The 20200-nt window shown below is 44.8% G+C and overlaps 1 long non-coding RNA gene across 1 annotated transcript; it reads right to left on the reverse strand.

The window, feature by feature from the left end:
- Window positions 1-447: 447 nt before the first annotated feature.
- LOC311525213 lies at window positions 448-19710 on the reverse strand. The gene is made up of 4 exons (XR_014712718.1): window positions 19605-19710; window positions 15486-15600; window positions 7426-7518; window positions 448-2230 (listed from the first exon to the last, which is right to left on the reverse strand). It is a non-coding gene; the product is annotated as an uncharacterized lncRNA (long non-coding RNA).
- Between the last annotated feature and the right edge of the window lie 490 nt (window positions 19711-20200).

The raw sequence follows: 20200 nt of genomic DNA on the forward strand, positions 1-20200 counted from the left end.
CTGCTTCTGAGAGAGTCACCACCTATTCTCTGTCATGAACATGGGTGTAACCCCAGTGAAGTCAATGAGGCTGCACACCACTATAAATGAAGGGAGAATTTGAGCCATATTCTTTTGCCTTTAAGTGGGAAATTTCACTCAGTGTGCCACAAGCCCATATCAGAGTCTGTTCACAACACATTATTGGCATACAGTCAATAGGATTGCTTGCTGATGAGTGTGTAAAAATAACACTCGGCTGTTATTACCCTAATTAGCTTAGATTAAACGGATAGCTTCCAGATAGTGAGTTTTAAAAGTACTAATAGAAACAAGACAGTGTGTGTAAATAATCACATATTCTACTCTTAGGTAAAGTGGAAGCAAATGAGATTTTGAGGCACAGTCCCAGCTTGATAGTTATTTATGACACAGGACACATAGCCAAAGGTTTTTGCCTGCTCAAACCTATTTATGATTCTCTTATTTTTAAAATTATGATACAGCTTAATTATGACAGTGGCTAGTTACAGGGAGACAGCATCATTTTTAAGCGCCCATCCTACACTAGTGACAAACCATATGGGAATGGATCAAGAAATCTTGGTTCTACTGAAGTCAGTGGTTAGACTCCCATTGACTTCAATGCAACCCGCATTTCACCCTGCAAATCTTATTGTTATAAGGACTACAACTTTATTCTGGCTAGACTCACTGCCTCTCACCTTCCTCTACTTTTGTTTGAAGCCAAACACATCACCTCCCCCCATTAATTCCATCCATTGGCTTCCTATCCCCTATTGCCCCACAGTCAAGCTTCTTATCAAAGACCGAATATCATCCTGCCCTTTGTGCATCTCATACTCCAGCTCACACTGTCTGCATTGCCAATGCTTTATGCTGTGCCTTCTTCCTTCAAGACTGTAATTTAATTACTTATATAGCTCCCATTACCATAATACCTGAGCACCTCAGCCTTTCATGTATTTATCTTTGTAACACCCCCATGAGGGGGGTAAGTGCTATTACCCCCATTTTACAGATGGGGACCTGAGACACAAGGAGACTTAAGTGGCTTGTAAAAGATTACACAGGAAGTCTGTAAGGCAGCAAGGACCTGAAGTTGTCCTCCCCAAATCCCAGGCTAGTGACCTAGACAATGGACTCCTCACTAAGCCTACCACACCAAGTATTCCTACAAAGTCTCCCACTCACTACTGAATAGGCCTGGCCTGACCCTGCTTAGCTTCACAGATCAGATATGATTAAGACTGTTCAGGGTGGTACAGTCATATGACTCACTATCTGAAGCAAACGCCTCTTCTTTCTTCTCATTGCTTAGTGAGTCCCCACATCCTCATGGGTGTCTGTGACGAAGTGAGACTGTTCTTAATGTTCTCTCTGAATACTGGGTGGGTGCCTCAGTTTCCCCTATGCATTTCTTAAGTATCTAGGTGGTGGGATAAGGGTGTGTGGTTGTTGCAGAGCCCTAGAGGGCCAGTGTGATGGTGTCTGCACAGAGAATGGCCAACACCCTGTCTCCTGGCAACTGATGGCCTGGGCCCCTCCTCTGCAAGGTGCCAACTGAAGGTGTTGGAGAACAAAGAGAATTGAAATTCAAAGAGAAATTTCACCTGGCCTGGGAAAGAGATAAAGGCCAGAGGAGGGGAAAGAGAGTTTCAGTTTGGAGCTGGCTGGGAAAATGGAGGGAGGTCCAGATGGGACTCTGGCCTCCCTGCCCCACAAGACGGACCTGACTGAGGGGTCCTGTTCCCTGTACCTACAAGCTCTGTTTTAGACCATGTTCCTCTCATCTAATAAACCTTCTGTTTTACTGGCTGGCTGAGAGTCATGTCTGACTGTGGAATTGGGGTGCAAGACCCACTGGCTTCCGCAGGAGCCCTGCCTATGTGGACTCGCTGTGGGAAGCGCACGGTGTGGAAGGGGATGCCGAATGCTCCAAGGCCAGACTCAGGAAGATCGAAGTTGTGTAAGCTTCTTGCCCTGAAGACAGTCTGCTCACTGAGAGGAGGCTCCCCCAGAGTCCTGACTGGCTTTGTATGGAGTAGTTCCAGAGCACCGCCCGGTGACTCTATGACAGTGTCTCAGCAGACTTGCTCCTCATCGGCATCCCTGTAAGCTACGTCAGGACCTGATTCAAAACGGATTGAAGTCAGTGAGATTCTTCTGATGGAGTTCATTCAGCTTTGGAACAGGGCTTCAGACTGTAAACTCTTGGGAACGGGTGAAGCTGCAAGGAAATATATGGCACTATATAAGAGTTTTGTAATAATACATATTTTCTGAAACCTTCGGGTGTTTACGTTTCCATTACCAAAGTTTACTGAAACTAGCGGTTTGATCAGAACACACCTGAGTGCTAAGTGGAAGGATGCAGTAATGTGGAAGGTAAACCTTCTGTTCTAAATGCATTCTAAAGGAAATCCTGTGATCTTGCAAATAAGTTTTCAATCTAGATGCACTTTTCGCTTATGCCAGGTATGCCCAGAATTACAATGCTTTTTGTTTTATGGTGACTGATGCTCCCTACTTACTAAGTGCTGTAAACTCCCTGTATTTCATTATATATTTGCATATTAATATATTTCTACTATGTTTACTACTTAAATGCATTATTTCAAAACAGTATCTATGTTTATATTTACTGTACGTGATACAAACTTTAGATACACACACCAGAACCACTTCACCAGCAACCAAAGTGCAGCCACCTCTGAGGTAGAACTTAGTAGCTGATGAATAGCCTACAGTAACATTATGCAAAAATGTAGGGAGGGAAGGGAAGAGTATCATATCCAGTTAATACTACAAATATGCAAGATGACTTTAATACCCACATTGTAATCTAGCAGTGCTCTGGGGCCAATATCCTCATTCTTGCCAAAAGTGCCAGGAGCTCTTTAATGATCTAATGAACAGATAATCATAAGGATTCCTTCTGGCCGTAAAAAAAAAAACAAAAAAAAACAAACAAACTATGAATCTGTGACCATTCATGGCAAGGCCCTGTTTTAGATAGAACTAAGAGAGGGCGCCACTAGCAGGGCAGCACTAGCATCCAGTACAGTCCAGTCCAGACTTCGAGAGAAGAGTTCTGCCTAATGAATCCCTCGCACCACCTTCTGCTGCACCCTGGGTTGTGTTTAGCAGCCTCCCTTTGACTAGTGGCCAGGCCAAGACCTGCTTTCCTTCTGAGATCTGCAGAGATCACACCCTGAGCTGGCGTGGCTACCAACTATAAGTGCAAGCATCATTCAGACACCAGCAGATTCTTAAAACATGGCTTGCTTGCTTCTTTTGTTTTGGAGTCATGAAGCCAACATATATAACACCCTTTCTAAGCTGCTCCTCCTAACTATTTATATCAGTGCCAAACTGTAAAGGATCCACTTCCACTGCAAACTATGGAACTGGCCTGCTATCTACCCTCAACAGTCCAGTCCATAGCACCCTGCTACCACCATTAGGAGCTACTGATGCCATTTTTTTTCTCCCTCCAAGGAGGTTAGATTCTGCTCTTGGGTTACCTGATGTAATAGAGATCAGGATTTGGCTGCTAGACTCATCTCTGCATAATTCACAACCTCCAGTGAAGCAGGGAACAGCACCGAGCAATTGCTCCTCATCTAGGGTGACCAGATGTCCCGATTTTATAGGGACAGTCCCAATATTTGAGGCTTTGTCTTATATAAGTGCCTATTATCCCCCACCCCCATCCTGATTTTTCACACTTGCTGTCTGGTCACCCTATCCTCATCACCTAGCTCCTAGCCTGAACCCTACAAATGCTACCAGCTGGGTCCCTGAGTTGGCATATATTATGGGGTACTGTTTTCTTCACTAATTGAAGGCACACAAGATCATCTCAGTGCTTTTTACAGTGTAGAAATATCTTTAAAATGTAAATGCAAGTCTGCAATGTGCTAATTAATAAAGTTCATAAAAATGACATCAACTCCATTAGGTCAGGATGAAGGGCAACCAAGCCATGCCACAGAAGGCTGCACAGAGAAATCACAGACAGGCAATCTCAATTAAGTTGTCCTCCCTTCCCATTCTCCTCTGAATTACTTCTCTAAAGCCCCTTAATTATCCAAACTCAATTAGTCTTACAGTATTTGAAGCTTCCTGTTCAGACTAATTTCTCTCTCTTTCCTCATTTGGAGTATTTGACTTATATTAAAGATCATTTAGTGTCCATGGTGGAGAGAACGTTACAAAGACTGTGATAAAGCTCTTCTTTATCCTACTGCTGTCTGACCAGATCAGGCATTAAGTCTACGCATTTCTACCCAGACAGAATATCAGTATGTTTAGTGCAAGTTTCTTTTATATCTACACCAAATATTTGTATTGCCAGTAGTGACTATCACGCTACTGTCCTTTAGAGCTATTTTTCAGCCCTGAAGATTTCCATATGTCCTTTCCAAACCGTATTCTTTTTTATTGTTCCTGGGAATCAAAACAAGAACATAGTGTTAGAGAATTCCTACCAACGAGAACATTCGTGGCAAAGCAGATAGTAAGCAAAGACAATAGCAGGAAGCAGTTAAAAGCTTCCCTTTCATCTCAGTGATGCGGCTCCACGGGCAGACTGAACTCGCACATTTTTCAGTCAAAGGGAATGTAACTCAAGGATTGCAATGAAGCTCAAATTATTCAAGCCCCTATTGGTTTTAGTCCCCACTGTTAAAGAGGCCAGCCTCAAGGTATTTCTCACCGCATTTTTTTCCCCAGTTTCTCTACTGCAGCCCAACGAAAGCTTGGAAAGTACATCTGTGTCAGTCTGAAGTGCATTTTCTTCCAGGAAGTACATGTGCAAACAGGGCCTCTTCAGACTGTGCTGCCAAACTTGCAACCCAGGGGATCGAGAGCATGAGGGCCGCACCTGTTATGGTTATTACCTGCAGCAGCACTCCTGTGCTGTGTAGAGGCCCTGCTGAGATCATCGTGCTAGGTGCTGTACACGCACATCGTAAAAGACATGGCTGAGAGAAACGTTCTCTCACCTTCATGGGAAAGCTGCACTGGTTTAATTTAAATTGTTTTTTAGTTAAACCAGTGCAGATCCTTGTGCAGACACTTTCTTTGATTGAAAAGTGGGTTTTTTCAGTTGAATGTAAACCGATCCTAATTGACTTAAGTGAAACTGAAATAAGCATGTTTTGAACACATAGGAATTTGCACTGGTTAATATCACACTTTACATTAAAACGGTGCAACTTTCTCATGCAGATAAACCCTCATGGATAGGGAACTGAGACACAGAGAGATTAAGTGACTTGCCCAAGATTAAATAGAAAGTCCATGGCATAGCCAGGAACTAAACTCAAAGCTCTGAATCCCAGTCCAGTGCATTAACCACAAAGCTCTCCTCCCTCTCCATTAGTTTTCTTGCTTTTCACGTTCCAATTGCCTTGTGGCATGAATAAAATCTGCTTCACGATCGAGAACTCTACAGGGAACCTAGAGGTCTCCTCCTTTGCCTGGGGTAGGATGGCAAGTTCACATGCTTCCTGTTTAAGAAGAAACTTCCACCTCTAACTCCCCCATTTTGGTCATTAGTTATTCCACGCAGTGCCCACAGCCACACACATCCCTTACAGCAAGAGGAACGAATAGTTCACATAGCAGAGCTACAGAAAAATGACCCATACCATGTCTGCAAGGCCCAAGATTCAGCAAGCTTTTGCTTGAACAGGCTGTGCAGGTTTGTTATGGTGAGGTGGCTTATGCATCCTTATCTCCCTTCTTTTCTTTCATGCTTTGATCAACAGTGAAGTAATTCATGTTGATGTGTGCTTTGTGTGGGTTCACAGTTCATTGATACGAATGGGGCACGTCACACCCCAGACCCAGGCAGACATCACTTCATCAGCTAGGCTTCCTTCACAGTTTGAAGGTTATTTTTGTAATTAAGAGAACTAGACTCTTTTTAAGGGAAGCTTTACCTTTGGAAGCACAAGGGGATACCCTCAAGCCACACAAAAACACAGTTCGCCAAGACACTGGAAGCCAGTCTAATTGGTCTCCTACCATTAATTGGTTAGTCTCTAAGGTGCCACAAGTACTCCTTTTCTTTTTGCGAATACAGACTAACACGGCTGTTACTCTGAAACCTGAAGTTACCACTGTGACACGGGCAGACAAGGTGGCAGCTCATGCTAAGGCCCCTCGGCCTTACTGAACACTAGTTTCCAGCTATGAGTTAGTCAGTCTGGCTCACCGGTGTGTTAGTATTTAGGTATTAGAGTTATAGACAGGTGTTTAGCATTTGGACTTTATGAAATGCTTTTGAGTTGCTGCATGCATTAATCTCACTTATATCATCTGTATCTTCCCCCTCCCCACCCAACACCCATGAAGAGTGGATGTGCTTAAACCCTCATCCCATCACAGTTTGATCTCTGGGGGAAGAGAATGAAAATCCCTGACTAGACAAATCCGTATGATTATGCTGCTTGGAATTTGGAGAGGGCAATATTTCTAAGCGTAAGCAAGGGATCTCCAAACTGCTTAGCTTGGGTCTGCCCTAAAGGTTATAGAGAGCTTGTACATTACAGTAGCTTCTATTATTTTTTGAAATCTGAGACTGTAACTCATTTCTGCCTGTATGTTTACCTGCTTTAACTTGTAAATAACTCATTTCTTCTTCCTAAGTAATAAACGTTTAGTTAGCTTAAGATAGGATTAGCTACAGGTGTTGTCCTTGGTGAGCCATCTAAGGTACAATTGACTGGTAAGTGACTGGTCCTGTGGTACTAGGATTAACCTGAATATTGTTGTGATTTTTGGTGTAAGGGACCATCTATCACAGAGGCAGGCTAGCCTGTATGACAAGATAGACCGGAGTACATAAAAGGACTGCCTGACTCCCAGGCTGTCATAGGGTTTGAAGCATTCACACTTGATACTTAGCTGGTGAAATTTATTTCTAGACCACACAGACAGTTTGGAGTTTGTGCCCTGGTTTGAAACAATCTGGCCTGAGGTTGGCACCCATATTCATGAATCATTCCAGACAGCTTGACAACCAGGTGAGTGTTTTATCAGGCAGTTTCTACAGCGTCAGGTTGATAGAACTTAAGGTCAGCTCTTGTAAGCATCACACAAATGTACTTCTACTAAAATACTCACTTTTATAGACCATGCATGAACAACAGTAAGTACTGGCATGGAATGATTATTCACCATACACCATTTTAACACTACCTCTGGGGCAGAAGGCAACAGCCAAGGGGGGAGCGGGGGGGCAAGAACACTTTTGCCAAGACTCCAATGCAAACCCCTTACCTTTACCAAAGAAAGGCCCTTTACTAAGTATTTATATGGCTCTAATTCATAGATCACCAAGGACTTTACAAAGGCAGCTGAGAATCATTGTCCCTTTTATGCCCATAGGGAAACAGAAGTTACGTGACTTACCCAAGATCAGGTAGTGTCAGAGCTGTGCATAGAACTTCTTCCATCCAACTCCCAATCAGGAAATTCTAGCCAGCAGACTATGATACTGCCATCCTGTAACATTGATCCAGAACACAAAGTCCTCAATTTTTAAGGTCTCTGTTGAAAGACCTATATGCAGTAAACTGAAGGGAAGCAGTTTTTCTTTTTTCTCTCTCTCTCTTGTTTCTTTGAATCAGCGCTTCTAAGAAATTTAGAGAGTTTACAGACTTGATACTTGATCTTCCAAGCACCCCTCAAGCTAGAAGCTGATTTGTGACCCAGGAAATCATTTATGTTGGTCATAGGTGAAAGACATTTGGTAGTGAAGGCTAAGCCACTCATCCAGCTATGCCCTTGAACTAATAATTAGCAACACTTTTCACCTGCCAAAGTCACTGGTCAATCTAAGGCAGAAATTCTTTCCTTGTTGCTATTCTCTTCAGAAGTTAAAGGGATGTGGAGCCAATCCCATGCTTACTAGGATGGAGAAAGCAAAGTGGGGAAATTGGGCAATGTCACAGGCTTGCCTCATACTTGTGTCCACACTTTCGGAAGAACCTAATGCCTGTGTTAGTTGTGCTTGGTCACCCAACTGAGAAGCTGGGGTTTTGTTTCATCTGAAGACCTGATTTTAGAGGACCAATAGCAATAGAATGAAGAAGGGAAGGTTCAGTTTAGAGCTTATCAACCTTCAGAGTGCCCTTAAGTGGACCACATCCTGCTATAAATTTTTGTACAAAACTCCTGCTGACTTAGAGGGGTTTCTCAGTGCAGAATGATGGCAGGATGTGGTCTAAGAGCTCTCTCTTATAATAGGGTTTTCCACTGAGATCAATGGACATTGGTCCTAATTTAATTGCCAAAACTTGACTCCCAGCTATGAAAAGACACATTGTTTTCCTGCAGACTGCAGTAGGAAATATGTTTTTGCCTTTGCCAGAATGAAATTTGGCAAAGGAGGACACCAAAAATGTCTGAAATTAATCAAGAGAGTATCTTCAGCTTGTATGTCTCAAAAAACCCTTCATTAATATTGATCTTTGGGGGAAAAAAATGTGGAAAGCACTAATGCACCCAAATTTAATGTTTAGTAAAAAAAGGGTTTCCTCATCTGAACTCCATTATAAAGCGCTCACATTTTAGGCATGAGTGCTGAGCACCCCCTGGAGTCTCTGGGAACTGCAGGTACTCAGCACCTTTGAAAATAAAGCTACTTATTTTGGTGTTAAAGACCCAAATCCTGTTGTCCTTCCTTCTGGAGATCACTGGAGCCTAGAGGTAGTATTCAAGAGCTTCTTTGTAGGCACTGAGGGTTGAAAACGGTGCTCTTAGTGTTTTGTTCTTTATGCTGATTCAGCATTGACTGTGATTTTTAAATTTGTGATCCTGCAGTTACTTTAAAGTGCTCTACTATAACAATGACCTACCAGTGGAATCAGCATTTCAGAGGTTAAAAACAGCACTTTCTAAAGAGGAAGTAGGTTTGTTTTCTGACTTATTTTTCTGGAAAATGTTAAAACAATAAAAATAAGCGGGCGAGTGCAAGTTTGTAAAGGAGCAAATTTCCTGCCTGCAGTGACACTGATAAATTTCAATCAGAGAGACAGGGGGACCCTCTTCCTGGAAAGCCAGACAGGATAGAATTGATTTGAGACATCTTCATCACCAGAACAGCTGGTATTGGCTAATCACCAGAAAACAGAGCCATTAGCCTACAGGAAATGGAGAAAAGGGAGAAAGTCTGAATCAAACTTTCAGGCTCCACATGTGTAAAAGGAAAAAAAAGAAAACACACACACACAGAGACACACACCCCTTCCTGCAGACAAACAAATGCCAGAGGAAGTACCAGTGCCCTGAGTAATCAAAGAGACTGAAAACACTGCAGCCTCTTGTGCCAGCAGCAGCCAGAAGCCAGCACCCATTTATCAGTGAGTGACTGCCTGACACAGCCACTGCCGGATGGACTGTACAGCTCAGTATGAATCACAGGGGAAAGGATTCCTTCAGTCCCGGAGGAATTGGTACAACACCCGGGGCTGCCTACATTTTTTTTTTTTTTTAAAATATCCTCGACTTTTAGAAAGCAGCAATTTCCTTCCTGGTGTGTTCTGTGGGCGGGCGACAGGCAGATGACTATCCACTGATTGCATGGTGCATATGTGAGGGAGGGCACGAATACAATGTTAGTGAGAGAGGGGTCAGACTGAAAGCCCCTGAAAAGCAACTAGTGGCAGAGCAAATTTCCCCCCTGTTGCCCTGCCTATGGGACTGATTCATCACTGCCCTCCAGTGCCTTTATGCCGGCTAGACTCATGCAAATGAGCCACAGAACAGGCTCAACTCCCCCTCGGGTATATCCCCAGGGCATGGAGGCTCTATGTCTAGGCACAGTAGCCAGCTGTGTGCCACCCCTGCAGCAAGCCCAGAGGCAGGGGCCGTTGCAGGGTGGGGTGGAGTCAGAGACCAGGCATGGCCCTGGTGTTCTTATATCCCTGCAAAGCCCAATAGGGGCCACTACTTTAGGGGTGCAAGTGAGAGCAGCCCTAGTCTGTGCTTGGGCTGCACTGGCTCCACCAGACCCTGAATGGAAAGTGGAAATCCTTGCACCACAGCCCGGGGCTGAATCTGGCCCCATGTGTTTAAATGCAGACTTACAGAGACCACCTGAATAGGGGGCAAGAGGAGGATTTAGTTTCATTCCCTATTCAGACCTTGGCCCTTCTTCAGAGAGTGACTAGTGCTCCAGACCAGCCCTTTTTAATAGGAAAGGCTCAACTGACCGCACATTACCAACCTCAGTAATTACTTTGGATTTACAGTTGGCTTACAGTTGCCCATATAGAGCAGAACCAGCGTGGGGATGGGAGGAGACAAAATGGCCACTCACACTTGAGTTGAGCTAAAGAGTCCTGAACCTGCTCTTGTCCCCGAGAGTCTCAGCATGTCCCCTAAGATAGCACACCAGGGAAGGAACACATTTTGTGCAGTGTTTTTCACAACAGCTCTCTCCCAGACTGCTTTGGCGCGCTACAGCAGTAAAGAGAAAGAGATTAAAAGTGAAGCCAGGGGAAAATAAAGTTATAATGAGATCGGATCTGATCCAATACCATGCTATCAACAGGAGCCTTTCCATTGACTGTCTCAGTTTGGACCAGATACATAGGGTACATCTACCCTGCAGCTGGAGCGCGCTCCCCAGAGTGGGGAGCCAGAAACCCACTAGCTTGAGCCAGCGCACTACAAAGAGCTGTATAGCCAGGGGTAGCATAGGCATCAGTACAAACCTGCCCAGACCCCCAGCTACACCGCTGTCTATAGCTTGCTGGCTCAAGCAGAGCTAGTGCTAATCTGTCTACCCACGCTCCAGCCGCAGCGTAGACGTACCCATCGTCCGTCAGGCAAGGCTGCTCCAAACGATAGGAGCTGCAGAAGAGAAACTTCTCACACGAAGGCTGGCAGAAGTATGTGTCAGGGTACTAGAGATGAGGCTGGCCCTAGAGCAGCAGAAGGGACACTGTCCGTGAAGTCTGCATCAGCAAGTCCCTGGAGTGTTTTAAAAACAGGAATCATAGAAACGTAGGGCTGGAAGGAACCTTGAGCTGTCACCTGTTCCAGCCCCATGCTCTGAGGCAGGACCACATATACCTAGACTATCCCTGACAGACATTTGTCTAACCCAGGGGGCTGGAACAATTTGTATAGTGGGGGTGCTGAGAGCCACTGAACCAAACTGTAAACCCTGGATACGATGGAAACCACTTCAAGCCGGGGGAGCGACAGCACCCCCAGCACCCGTAGTTCCAGCACCTATGGTCTAACCTCTTCGTTAAAGCCTCTAATGAGGATTCCACATCTTCCCTGCAAAGCCTAGTCCAGAGCAAAACTATCCTTAGCGTTAGAAAGCCTTTCCTAATATCTGGCCAAAATCTCCACTGCTGCAGATTAAACTGACCACTTCTTCTCCTACCTTCAGTGGACATGGAGAACAATTGATCACTGTTTATAATAGCCCTTAACATAAAGGAGACTGTTACCAGGTTCCCTCTCACTCTTCTTCAAGATTAAACATGGCAAAAAAATTTAACCTTTCCTCCCAGGTCAGGTTTTCTAAACCTTTTATCAGTTTTGTAATGCTCCCTTGGACTCTCTTTGATTTGTCCACCTCTTTTCAAAGGACACTGTTGAAGCCTCACCAGTGCCAAGCAGAGCAGGACAATTACCTCCCATGTCTTACATATGACATATCTGTTAATAACCCCCAGAATGATATTAGCCTTTTTTGCAACTGCATCACATTGTTGGCTCATATTCAGTTTGTGATCCACTATAGAATCATAGACTTTGAGGTCAGAAGGGACCATTATGATCATCTATTCTGATCTCCTGCACAACGCAGGCCACGGAATCTCACCCACCAACTCCTGTAACAAACCCCTAACTTATGTCTGAGCTACTGAAGTCCTCAAATCGTAGTTTAAAGACTCCAAGGTGCAGAGAATCCTCCAGCAAGTGACCTGTGCCCCATGCTGCAGAGGAAGGCGAACCCTCCCCCACCCCCACCCGGGCCTCCGCCAATCTTTCCAGGAGGAAAATTCCTTCCCAACCCCAAATATAACCCCCTGATCCTTTTCAGCAGTGCTACTGCCCAGCCAGCTATTCCCCATTTTGTAGTTGTCCATTCGATTTTTTTTTCCCATGCAAAGTGTAAATACTATGCACTTGTCTCTACTGAATTTCATCTTGTTGGTTTCAGACCAATTCTCTAATTTGTCAAAGTTGTTTTGAATTCTAATCCTGTCCTTCAAAGGATCGCTACCTTGGTGTCATCCTTCATAAGCATACCCTCCACTCCATTATAACATTTGTGGATGACACCGAGCTGGGAGGGGTTGCAAGCACTTTGAAGGACAGGATTAGAATTCAGAATGACCTTGACAAAGGAAAATCAGTTTTTGAATCAGACCCTGGGGTTGATGATCATGTTGATGCAGGCCCGCATCTCTGAATGGCTAGAATGAAGGCAGTGCTGTTTGGAAATTGGTACGCGTCGCTAGGAGGCTATGGAGAAGGGAATCATAATAACGAACATGAGAGGAGATGAAGGTAAGGGTGGCAGGTTTAGTAGAGGCAATGCTGAAGCAGTGACTCGCAAGCGGTGTTGGCTCCCTTGAAATCAATGGCATTCACCCAGGCAGTGTTGTTGGGAATGCAACAGGCAGATTTGCAGATGTGGGAGGGTGAAGAAGGAATTCAGGGTTAAAGGTGCTACTAACTTTAAAAGCAGTGGAGACAAACCAGAAAGCTGAGTTGGTAAGTGCAGGGTGAGAAAACTGGGTTGGGCTTGAAGATGTTCCATTTGCCCAAGAGAAGAATGGTTTTGGGTTATTGATAGCACTATATGTCCACAGGTGAATTACTGTTTTGTGGGGCACTGGGCCAGACCAAGTGGGGGCCCCTCCCCACCCATTCTGCCTCCAGACCCACCCTGCCATCCACCTCCCTCCCCTCCCTAGTCCTGCCAGGGAAATGGGGTCGCAGCGCGGGGGCTTACTCCACTCCGCCCACCTGCTGCTCCTGCTGGGGAGTGGGGTCAGGGCATGGGGTCTTCCCCTGTTCCCCGGCAGGAGCACCAGGCAGGCAGGCAGGCAGAGTGGGTCGGGGCACAGGACGCCCATTTTTCCGGGGCCCCCCAATTGGCCATGGCCCCTGGGCACGGCCCTGTTGGCCCAGTGAGTAATCCACCACTGTATATCGCACCCAGCCAGTGTTTAAAGACAGTGCACAACATAAACCCCACATACAATATCTAATTAGAAACAATTAGAAAAAGAAATAATTTCATTCTCTCTTTAAAAATACCAAAGGGCAAATTCTGCTCTCAAATACATGCAAGCAGCGCCAAGGGGGCAAAATTTGGCCCCGGAGGAGTGAGGAGTACAAAGTTCAAAGAAGAGGGCATTCCACCAGCTTGGCTGCAGCTGTGAAAAGGCCTTATGTAGGGAAACTGTACAGTGCGCACTCTGGGCCAGATCCTCACCTGCTATAATTTACACCCACTGAGGTTCTGGCCCTGTGCATTTACAGTAGAAATACTGACACACTGTAATGATAGCGGTGCACCTGGGCACTGCAGAAATCATACATTCGGCGAGAATGCTCTCGTCCTACAGTGCTGCTGGCATTGCTCAGCCTTTGGTAACATCACCTAATATTCTAAGACTGCCAGGAGAGGAAGTCAGTTTGTTTTTCTCACCGCTCACCCAATGACACTGTTTCCAACTCAGTCTGCTGTTTGTACTTGCCTTTATCACAGAAAACAAGCCCAGCCACAGCAGTGGGTTAATATACTCTGTTTGGGATGTCTGAAACAACAAGCGCTAGTTATAAAGTCCCACATTTGGTCATGATCTTCCCCTGGTGTTTGCCTATTGAGTTGTGAATACTGATAAACTTCCTGGTCTGGCCCATTCATCCCTGATAAACTATGGCTCCTGCTTCAAGTGACTGTGTGTCAGTTGTGGGCAAAGGAGAGTACTTGGGGAATTGCTCATTGCTAACAGAAAGATAGTTTGCAAATGACTGGTACGTTCCCAGAGAAATGTGTCTCCAGTGGCTACAAGGTTTGCATTGCTTCATTGTACAGTTACAACAGGTGTTTCATTTCCACTGGCTGGTTTTGATTTTGGTGGCATGAGATTGTACCACATCCTTTTGGGGAGGTTACATTTCATTCTTCCTGCCCAGATTCTCTTACAATATTGGTTGATCAGGTATCCATCAGTCACTCATCAATAAGAAGAAACTGAAAGGGACAATTCAAATTTAAAGAACTAAATAAATCAAAGTAAAACATTTCCTTTGCCTTTATATTTCTGCTGCCTCTGAAAAATCATGACTGAGACCTATCTCAATAGATATGTAACTGTACAATAATATTGTGTCAACAATTCTTATCCTGTGTCTGTGGTTTGCATAGTATAATACTCATATCCTCAAAAGTATCATTTAACTTTAGCTCCACATCCTAAAATGATTCAGCCTTTGAAAAGAAGAAGTTTTGGTCCAAGTTCATCAGACGTTTCAAAACTTCACACAAGAGTCCTGGCAACTACAACAAAACCACAGCATAGTCACTTTACGTGCTACTTCTCAGGCTTGTAAGACCCAGCGCTTTCAATGGACCACCACTTCAAACCTTGACATTGCTGACTGGCTTAATTTGTCTCCCTTATCACATGGCAAGTTCTGAAGCTTCAGCTGTGTAGTGGCATTTGCTCCTGGTAGGGTAAAGAAAAAAAGAAAGGAAAAAAAAACAAAACAGAGCAAGAAAGCAGAAAGGAGCATGAGGTTCTAATTGTCTGAAAACCAGAAACATCTGTTGGAGTCATGAACAGTTGATTAGTGGAGTTCATTTCTAGGGTACAGCTTTCAGTGGATCAGCTCTTCTATCGGACCACTTCACTCGTCTTGGCAGTTACTGGGGATATTAAAACGGGTTAAACTGACCAGGCAGGAGAAGCATGCCACTCCTCTTTTTCCTATGAATTTGCTAGCTAGATAATTTGTAGTTGATAGTTAATATAAAAATTAAAAATAGGTTTTGTAGGGATTTTTGTGTTTAGGCAGGTAGTTTAGTCCACCCTATTGTGCAATTCTAACCAGATTTTATCATGGCAGATCTGGTTTAAATATATAGGGATTAAAGGTGTGTGTGCCTTATGGCAATTAGATGTTCATGAAGGACAAACATGCAAGATGTCCTAGATCCCTAAGAGAATGGCACCTCCTGAGGGGTTCTCATTATGCCCTGGCTTTATCCCTTTGATTCACCTTGAGCAGAAGCCTCAGCTTCCTCTCCTTTATATAAGGACAGGCTTACCAGCCCAGGCAAGTGATACTAGATCAATCTCATCTGCTCTGAAGGAACCAGTTCCACCTTGGCCCAGGACCTGGAAGCTCCATCAGCCCCTAGCATTCCCTTACACCCTCCCCAATGCCATGTGTGACTCCCTTCTTAAAGTACCCCTGCCCCTTACCTATCTTTTACAAGTTGGAGTGGACAGGTGAGGGAATCATCAGAAGCAACATTGACCTCCTGTTGTTCCATGGAGATGGAGAAAGCTGTGAGCTCTGTCTCTCGGCTCTTGCCATCTGGAAGAAGAGGGGTAATGACAAATACTTAGATTGTACTGCCAATCTCCTAATCCATGACCAAGGGGCTGGGTTACTAGCTGGGGAATAGGGTCTTACAAGAAATATATTCTTGGTGAGCCACAATGACATCAGAAATCTTGGGGATTCGGACACCAGGATTCCCCCTGTCATGGTTTAGTCAGGAGACCTCAAAATAATCTAAACACCTGCCAGCGAGCCATAGTAGAGATCTCTGTCTCCCCTTGACCAGAATATGGAGAAAGACACCACTGCACAGTGGGGAAGAAATGTTGAAGTGGGGACAAGTCTCCATCATTCACCCCAACTCCAGCTGCACCCATGTCCCTTAGCCTCCCCTCAAGTGGTGTTTACAATGATTAAGATCCTAGTGTAGATTGGACAAAGCCATTACTAATGTTGTTACAAGAAGCACTGTAGAGGCCTGGCTGAATTGCATTTTTTATATCACATGATGTGTGTTGAGGGCAAACCAGTGGTGACAACTGTGGTCAGCAACAGATCATTTGCCTAGTGTAGATGGAGCATTAGAAAGAAACAGGTAGACTGTCAATGTAACCAGCATGTTCGTATGAGCAAGCAGTGCCTTTTTGGCCAACTCCATAATCTCTTCCTGGTTTCTGCCTAAGGGGTACATCAGCCATTGGGGGTACAAGAAACAGGATTATTCTCAACAATGTAACCACTGAATCCCCTTATTGTGATGCACAAACGCTTTGTGAGTAAATTCTACAAGTATCTCCCACCTACAGCATACAATCTTGCTCTTTAAAAGAGAGCCCTTGCCTCGTGTAGCATGTTGTGTCAGGATTGGGGTTTCTGACACTTTAATAAAAGAATCTCCGAACTGCTTTACCACTTTATTTTTCTTCTTACTATTACAGGGTCAGATTATAGCCCAACTCATGTGGTAGCACAAGGAAGTACGGGTGGCTCTTTCTCCCTTGCTCCAGCTACCCAGATCACAGATGGGGGAAAGAGTGGCATTTGTGCGGCTGCTAAACTCCTATCCCCAGGCAAGTGGGCAGGACAAGGAGTCAACACAGCTCCCCCTCCCCCCAACCCCCCCCCCCCCCCCGCAATCTGCTGGTTAGCAAAATTACACTAGCAAGCCACAGGAATTATACTGCACCCTGTATAGGCCTGCCAAGCAGAGGGAAACGAGGAGGCAGATCTCTCAGAGTCACCATCTCCCATTAGGTGTGCTCCAAAAGCAACTCAACAGTGTGCTGCCCCTTGCTCAGCGCAAAGCCAGGACACAGCCCGCTTTTCATTATGGTAACTACAAGGGACAGTGAGTCTTGCTGGGAACATTTTGTAGGGTGCTCCAGGCTCTGATTCTTGTAGGAAGCTGACCATGTTTATAAAATATTTTTTCCTCTCATGAAATATACCATTGCCCTGAAGCCTAGTCACGTTGTTTTAGTACTTGACCATACTTCCTAACTTTTTACAGCACAAACATGGAACCAAATATGGGAAAACACAAGAAAATAGGCAACGGGTCTTGTACTCATGAGCTGACATGCGGAAATGAAGGCTTTTCACTGTAAGTAAACTTCTAGGCCAAGACTTTCAAAAGTAATTGGTGATTTTAGTTCCTCGGTTTTTGGGTGCTCAACCTGAAGAGCCTCAGTTTGGCATGGTCTTTTAAAAAGTGGGCATTCAGCACTTGGCTGCAGGGTTCTGCATGCTGTATCCCTGATCTAGTAAAACACATGCACTTAACATTTGAGTTCAGTGGAACTGCTCATGGGATTAAAGTTAAGCACGTGTTTAAGTGCTTTGCTAGATCAGGGGCAGAGGCCCAGATCCTCAGAGGTATTTAGGCTCCTAACTTCCATAGATCTGGGCCAGAGTGTTCAGCATCTTGCTGGATCAAGCGCTTACTAACAGGGGTCAGCACCACTGCGTTGCGCGATGGACACTTGACAACATTACCGGACTTAGTGACGGACATTGGTGGGGGGCTGAGACAGGGGGTGGGGGTGTGTGTATGGGGGTATGCGCTCCAGGCTGGAAAAGGGGGGTGGGGAGGTGAGGGCTCCAGCTGGGGGTGCAAGCTCTGGGGTGGGGCTGGAGATGAGGGGTTTGGGGTGCAGGAGGGAGCTCCAGGCTGGGACTGAGGGGTTTGGAGGGCAGGAGGGGGGATCAGGGCTGGGGCAGGGAAGCAGGGGGGCGGCTCAGGGGTGCAGGCTCTGGGCAGCGCTTACCTCAAGCAGCTCCCAGAAGCAGCGACATGTCCCTCCTCCAGTGCCTACGTGGAAGCATGGCCAAGTGGTTCTGTGTGCTGCCTTGTCTACAAGCACTGACCCCACAGCTCCCATTGGCTGCAATTCCTGGCCAATGGGCTGGGAGCTGCGGAGTCAGCCCTTGGGGAGGGGGGGACGGAGGCAGCGTGCCTGCAGAGCCGCCTGGCCGCACTTCTGCCAGCAACAGCAGGGACAGGGAGACGCTTGCAGGGAGCCACCCAAGGTGACCATAAGCGCTCCTCACGGTCCTCAAAATTTTTACCATGGACACTTGTGCCCATGTACAGACACGTTGCTGACCCCTGCTTACTAAAGATCAGACCTTTTTAAGGTGACTAAATTTGGACACCCAAAAATTGAGGCACTAATAATCACTAGTTGCTTAAGTAAATCTTAGCCTTAATGTTTATTATCCATTTCTGCTAATATTCCTTATAGGATGGCTCTCTTCAGGGCTAGATGGGATGTTTTATGTATTCAAAAGGAGGGACTTTCACCTAATGAAACAACTCCTGTGGAAATATCAGTGAATATTCTCTATAGGTTACCAGAACTCAACCAATAATAAATGTTTTTCCATTATTAATTCTATCAGTTCCAATTCCCCACCTCCCATGTAAAAAACTCTTCAAAACAAAAATACCACTGTGACTGTTTGTTGATCTCAGGTTCTAGAAATACAAATTTTGTAATAGTTTTGCATTGTATCATCTAATTAATGGCCTGGGCACCTGGAGCCCAGGATAAGTGCTCTTTTATGTTACTTATTTACATCCATATAAATAAACTATTTTTTTCACTTTCAAAAAAATGTAGTTTTATATAACTCAAGACCAGATATGCACCAGAGCCAGTCCCAAGAGGCAGGCAAGCAATTCGGTAAAAGCTTTCTAGCCTTTTATAGTAACACTTTCCATAAAAGTCCCATTTACAAATAAATACTTCAAAGACTATGTGCATGTGCATTGTTTTCACAATACTTGCCTGTTAAACTGATCTGTTGTTGAGTCTGCCTTATCATGTGTTATCACAAAAAAGGTAGTTGAATCTGTTTGCCCCTTAAACAGTAAGGGCCAGATTTCAATACCTTTATTTACGTTATTCCACAACCGATTCCACTGAAATCAAATGGAAGTGATAGGAAAACACAGATAATTAATATGCGGGAGGGGAGCTAGCAAGGATTTGTGTTAGGTGGTAGAATTTTCAAAAGCTCCTAAGTGACTTAAGGACTACAACTTCTCCTGTGGGACTTGTGCTCCTAAATCATATTAGCCTTGTTTACATGCAAAAGTTGTATTGCTTTAACTATACTGGCATTAAAGCAGTAAAATCCCTTAGTGTGGATGCAGTTATACCAGTAAAAATATGATTATACCAGTAGAGCTTATTCTGGTAAGGGAAGGGGAATAAGCTATACCAGTATAAACAATTTTATACTGGTATAACTGTCTACACTAGGGGTTGTACCACACCCCTAACCAACACAGTTACACTGATATAAAAGCTGTGTGTAGGCTAAACCAGTTGTGCTTTTGAAAATCCCTCCCAGAATTGTCAAGTTTAGGCTTAGGGAAACCAGTGGAAAGATACTGCTGATCTTGAGTAAGGGTGTCAGAATCTGGCCCTAAAAAAGAATTTGGGTGGGTGGGAAAGAGGCAAGTCAATATTCAGAAACGGGGATTTCTTCAAAAATGTTGAAAAACCATTAATATCTAAAATATTCCTTACATTTATATGAGATCCTTTGAGCTGGGAAGCACCAAGGTGCTTTTCAAATTAAGGCCTCTGTGTCTGGCAGCTGCTCCACCTGGGTGCACCTCTGTGGCTGTTCAGGGTCCTATGGGGATCTGTGCTGGTGGAGGAAATAGCAGCATGAAACAGCTTGCAGGATCGGCCCACACCTTCACTTTATTCACTGATTGTCTAATCACTTACAGTAGAGGATCGCCAAAACTCTACGTGTAAACTGACTGGCTTCCTTGGAAAGTGACAAGTAAGATCCTGAATTATTGCTTTCCTTGTAAGTAAATGACTGACCTTAGAGGGTTGTATGCTCTGTGGAATTCTGCTCCTGGAGATTAGGGATCTCAGGAACTGCCTTTTTAGGCAGGAGGCTAAACAGAGCTGTGTAACTGCTACTAGCAATAAAACTGACAGTGAGCCTGGGAAGTGGCTCCCTACCCTTATAAGGAGAAAGACAGGTATTTCCTCATGACCATATTTGGTACTGCAGGAAAACATACTATCAAGGTAAAGGAACACCTCCAGAAACAAGGTCAGGATCACACGCATTCCACAGTTTCAAAAGGGAGGCTGTTGCATAA

Source organism: Lepidochelys olivacea (assembly GCF_965140295.1).
Source record: "Lepidochelys olivacea isolate rLepOli2 genome assembly, chromosome: 8".
Lineage (NCBI taxonomy): Eukaryota > Metazoa > Chordata > Testudines > Cheloniidae > Lepidochelys > Lepidochelys olivacea.